Genomic DNA, 6420 nt, shown 5'->3' on the forward strand with positions numbered 1-6420 from the left:
GGAAGCAGGAGAAGAAATCAGAGAAGAGAAACACTGTGCCTCACAGTGGCGAACACAACACACTGCACAACACCCAAATACATGAGTCTCTTAACACCCCCACTTGTACTCGGTTTGCTACAATTCAAACCAAAATTGTCCTGCAGTAAAATGTAATGCAGGTGTGTCTTTCACTCTTTTAGAGACTTTCTTAGTTCCAGTTTAGTGACAGGTTTAGAGCATGACATCTGCTAACATTTCTTCAGTAGAACGATACACCAGGGACATTTTTCCTTTGTTTACGATGGACCTTACAAAGAGGTATTTAATGTCCACATGTTTGCGTTTTTTGCGATTGTTCCCTGATTTTCTTCATACACCACTGTTTGGTTGTATTTGTAGTCATCTTTATCTTTTAATAGCTGCTCTAGATATATATGCTCCTGACACTGACGTGCCGTGACCAGTGTTGTGCTAGTTACTGAAAAAAAGTAAGTAGTTACCGTTATTAGTTACTTCATTAACAAAGTAACTCAGTTACTATTTTGATTACTTACATCAAAAAGTAATGCGTTACTGGAAAAAGTAACTTTTGAGGTACTTAGAATTAAAGAATGTATTATTTATTTTGGGTCTATTGTGTCCATACAGCTTCATATTAGTGCTGTAATAATATAATAATCCACTGTTGATCAGCTGCTATAAAACAACCATAAATGATGTGCATATAAAGCACAAAACAGCTGCTCCAAAATTAAAACAGTATTTTTTCAGACTTAGCACAGTAATGTAAAGTTAGCTGTGCGTATTCCAGGTGCACATTCTGCTGTTGAAAATGCTTAAATGTGGAAAAACTAATTCACAGCATTTTTCTCAGCTACACAATGCTAAACATATCAGCCTAATGAGCTGCTGTTAGCAGTGACTCAGCAGCAGCGACAGGCTGCTTATTTACAACAACATACTGTGCAATAGTTTGGCTGACCTGTCCCTGGATAACAGTCACAGTCTGTTAAAATCCAGTCACAGCGTTAGCTTAGCTTCACTGATGCATCTTTTGGAGACAAAAATAATGCGCGTATTTCCACTCTGAGAAGCTGGTCCTGCTCTCGCATTGACTCTCCATGATTGGTGCACGTGATGTAAACAGAGACACGCTGGCAATGCTTCTTCTTCTACTGTTTTACCATGTTTGGCACGGCATCCCGCAAAAATATGTAGCGTACACTGTAAACAGGAAGAACACTACTGCTAGCGAAATAAAACGGACAAACGCACCATATTGTCATGGTAACGGCATTATTTCTTTAAAAAAAATTGCGTTACAGTACTTGTTACTGTAAAAAGTTACTTGTAACGCGTTACCGCCCAACACTGGCCGTGACCACTAGGGTTGGGAAGCCATGTTGCAAATTGAGACCACCAATGACAGTTTCATATGTTTCTGCTGCCAAGTGTTAATTCAATTCAAATCAACTTTATTTGTATAAAGCAATTTACAACAGTCATCTCAATGCGCTTATCAAAATATAAAATTCATAATAAGAAAGAAAAAACCCAACAAGATCCACATGAACAAGCATTTAGCCATCTAACAAAATCAACATCGTAAAACACCATTAAAGAAGCATAAACAATTATTCAACAGCAGCCTCCATACTCTCCCAACAAGATATATCTCATGACATGGCAGCGCATCCATTGTTTGTGTTGGAAACACAGAAACACGGAGAAAATGACAACAACAACAACTCATAACAGCCTCAGTGAGGTGCATCCACAAAGCCAATCCTTCCTTTTGTACCAATCACTGTGAAGAGTATGAGACATTTTCCGACCTTACTTTTGCTGAAGGTCTGGTAGCTCAGGTGTTGGTCGCCCATCTTTTAAAAGCTGTAGTTTTTTCTCAAAATAAAGTTTCTCTATCGTCTCTAGCGGTGTCATCCTGCCTGAAGTGTTATCCCGCCCACTTGCTAGAGCAAGAGAGAACGTAACAGCAGCGGTCACATGGGATCAATTCACTAATGTACTGTGAACTTACGTATAGCATTTAGCATAGCGTGGTTACGTCCAAACTCAATGAACTCAAAGGGGAAAGAAATCTGACGGAGGCAATAAAGTGTTCTTCAACCAACAAGGCACACTTCTATTATACACAGTGGCTAGCCGTATGTAGACATACGGACAACCCCCGGTGCTATTTGTACGTGGCCGCTGACGTTACCAAAAGTCATGTGACCATTCTGTACCGACAAAAAAAGGCAGATCAAGTGATACACGTACAAATTCACGGTGGCAAGAAATTCAAATCCACTTCAGACGGTTAGGGTTAGGGTTACGGTTAGTTAGTCCGTAACGTAGTTTAGGGTTAGGGTGAGTTTAGGAATCTACGTATTAATAGCAAACAGAAGTTCTGGCCAATGAGGGGCGCTACGTATGGATATCACAACAATTCATAAATACGTAGCATGTCTGTGCTACACAGAAGAAGAAGAGAAACGTAGTTTAAGAATGTAAGTATTAATTCCAACCAGCAGTACAAGTACGTAGCGTCTTAGTCACATGGCCTATCACTTTTATTATATAACACACATCTCTTCCGGTAAAAGAGGAAGGAGGAGAAAAAATCAGAGAAAAGAAACATTGCGCCTCACAGTGGGAAACACAACACACTGGACAACACCAAAAAGCAAAACAAACTGAGTAGACCCAAATACATGAGTCTCTTAATAGACCCAATTTAATGTTTATCATTCAAAAATAATACTTCACTTTGTTTTGTTTTTTGCTCCATATTTCATGGCTTTTTCTAATTTCATGGGTAAACTTGATTAAGCATTAACATTATCATAATTATATTTTTTCAATGTTCTGAACGCATATTGTATGCATTTGTGATTTGACCCCAAGCTGTTTTAGCTGTGTAAAACGTGTCTGTCTGTGTGTGACCCATGTGTGACCTTACATCCCCACGCTTGCAGGTGCAGAGTTAAAACTTTTGAGTTGATAAATGACATGGAGGTGGGGCATATTCCTCATTGTGCTCTGTGTATTGCAATCTGCTCTCTCTCTCTCTCTCTCTCTCTCTCTCTCTCTCTCTCTCTCTCTCTCTCTCTCTCTCTCTCTCTCTCTCTTTCTCTCTCTCTCTCTCTTAAAAATGTCCTCTAGGAAAAGGTTCACTGTCAATGAGGTTTTGGAACAGCTCTTTCACAGTGAAAGTGACATGGAGTAGAATGCATTTGCAACAGAAGACTTTATAGTGAATAACCCTAAATATGTTACAAAAGAAGGCAAGGCAAGGCACATTTGTACAGCACATTTCATACAAAAAAACAAGTAAATAAATATGTTCATGGGGGGGGGTCACCAACATCAATCAATATGATTTATTGTGTGAGAGACATGAATGTGCACCCCAAATTAGAAAAGATTTGGATAAAAGATTTTCAACATTAACTCTAGTATTACCTTATGGTGATGCTGCAGGAAATATCATGTCAACACCAGAACCAATAGGATTCATACTCTTGTGGTCATTAATGTTCTTCGTAAATTTGAGAAGATTTGGATGAAATCTATTCAAGATAAATTCTAATTTAAACATTACTCCTAATTGTGGAACTAGAGAACAGGTCAAGGTTTCATTATCAAGGGGTTATTTATGTATTCAACAAACATACAAAGTGCCTGACACAAAAACTTGGTTAAAAAGTTTCTAAAAATCATTTTTGGGGCAAATATGCCTGGGGTCAGATTAACCCTAAGGTAAAAAAAGGTCAAATGTGTTTTACCCATGGGGTCAATTATCCGTGTGTGGATAATAGGTGGGTTAAACAACTTCAAGCTTTCAATCCACTGATTTTTAGTCATTTCCTTTCACTGTAAATATTTTTTTTAACCTTTGTAATCATAGTGTTCTGTGCAGTGGCAAATGTTAAGAGGAGTGTCGACCCAGAGCTAGCCACACTCATCTAGAGAGCATTCCAACCACCGTTATAGTGTTAAAAACTGTTGTCAGAGTCTTCCGAGCGAAGTCACTGATAGCTCTTCTTGCTCATTCTTGGAATTCTTTCCAATGGAAACAATCCTATTGCTGATCCCAGTGTGTGTGTGTGGGGAGTCTGACCCGACTGCCCCTAAATGTTCTCCACTCCCAGCTATAGCATTAACGCTGTGTTTTACTTCTTTAAATATAAACCCACATCCTCATTCTTTCTTTGGTTGTCCTGGCAGTCCTTTCTATCTTCCTCTACGCTTTTGGTTGTTTTCTTACTCTTTCTATTTTTGCTTCCGTTGTTTTAACTACTTTCCCATACATAAACCGCATGAACTTACTCTGCACTCCCACAGCGGAGGTTTTTGTTTCATTCTAAACACTAGATCACAAAACTTTGCTGTTGTAGCAGCATTGTAACCTGCCCATTATGTTTCACTCTTGTTTGTTTGCTGCTATTCCTGCAACACTTTCCTGAGTATGTGCGGATGGATTTTATGCACTGTATAACTGCGTCTGTTATTATGCCATGTGCGTAAGGGAAAGATTATTTTCCCATGGTTCCTCAAGTGTGAGAAGAAAGTAGAGCTCTCAAAAACTCTAATAGTTATTTATAACCTGTCTGGAGACAGCCCACCAAGAGCAGACACATATCTGGCACTGCGAACTAGCAAAGAGCTACAAGATCTGCTGAGGGGTGCACAACAAGACACAGGATCAAAAGGTGAAGGAGTCACGGAAGCAATAAAGAAGGATGTTAAGTAGAGCATTATTGGCACCTTTACCGTGACACCGCTGCATTACATGACCAGTTGTCTCGTTTTTGGTGTCCAGTTTTTATGAGATTCCATGAAATGTGAAACCGCATTCAGAAAAAGGACTCTTCGGAAGTCATTGTGTCTCTAATAAAATGTAACTGATGTTCTTTCCAAATAACACCACAAACCACACGTATGAGAACCATTCTTCAAAGACACTAAACACAAATTGTGAGCGACTTCTGTGAAGTCACTTTTTAAATCTGTTAGAAACCAACTGCAGTGTGTAACACATAGTGAGGAAAAAAGATCACAAGGCAGCGAATGTCCAAATATAAAACATTCACAACAAGTTCACTGCAAATCAAGCACGTGCAGCAATTTAACAAAAGACTGAGTTTTGCCATGCATATTTACTGATTTGACATCTACAGTGTATTCACACAACCATATCTGAGATATTTAAACATCTTCGACTCAAGATGGGCCACTTTATCACAGCGGGGGCCACAAAAATGTGATTATCTGATTGAGATTCATATATTTTTATGTCATTCTGCGATTTTGTTTTTGCTGTGGGTTTGTATATTTATTTTCCTTTCCTTTTGTGTGTTATTTGAGTCATTTTTTTTTACATTTTTCTTTACGTTTTTTTATTTATTTCTGATATTTCTTTGTGTTTTTGTGTGTTTTTGGAGTCAATTTGTGTACTCTTGTTGTAATTTGTAGTCATTTGTTTGTATTTTTGCTTTTGTTTTGTATATTTATGTCATTCTGTGAATGTCTGTTATGGGTTTGTCTATTTTTCTCTCCTTTTGTGTGTTTTTGGAGTCTATGTGTGATGTTTTTTGTGATTTTGTGTTTTAGAATTCATTTTTGTTAATAATTTGTGTTGTTCTGTATACAGTATGTTTCTGTATTTCTGTAGTCATTTTGCTTGTTTTCAGAGTAAGGTTGGAGTGTTTTCTGTCATTTTGTAAGTTTTTGTAATTTTCTATGTTTACTTTGTTTACTATATGTTGTTTAAAGCTTTGGTCCATACAAAGCTGCTGGGAACTGCTTTATGTTGCAGTTAAAGCAGTTTTTCTCAATCTGCTGTATATATGTATATATATATATATATATATATATATATATATATATATATATATATATATATAAGTCCTCTGATATTGAGTTTTGGGCTGATTGAAACTTCAAAATGATGAAAAGTCACACACGTCATGTAAAGATTTTCTGTAACTTTTGCTTTCAACCTGGTTTCATTTAGACAAGTCAGAATGTATTTGAAATAAATAGTGTTGATATTTAAGATAGGAATAAAGGTGGTATAACTAGAAATAGATGAATAAATAAACATTATTAATGTGTGGATTATAAGTAGTGATGTTCGATATGAGCTTTTTGCAGATATCCAATATGCTGATGTTGTCCAACACTAAAATCTCAGATTTTCAATATTAACCGATACCGATATATATTAAAAAACTGCCATAATCCTTTTTAATATGTTGTCTCCAACAACAACACATATCAGTTTTTCAATATCAAACTGACACCAATTTTATGATAATATCGACCGTTTCTAATTATAAGGGCTATACAATTTGATTTTTATCCTAAAATCTAATCCATGTAAAATGTATTTAATGATGACATTATACAGCCTGTTTGTTTATACTGTTTTAT

The sequence above is a fragment of the Gouania willdenowi genome, chromosome 22 (assembly GCF_900634775.1).
Source record: "Gouania willdenowi chromosome 22, fGouWil2.1, whole genome shotgun sequence".
In the NCBI taxonomy this organism is placed as follows: domain Eukaryota; kingdom Metazoa; phylum Chordata; class Actinopteri; order Blenniiformes; family Gobiesocidae; genus Gouania; species Gouania willdenowi.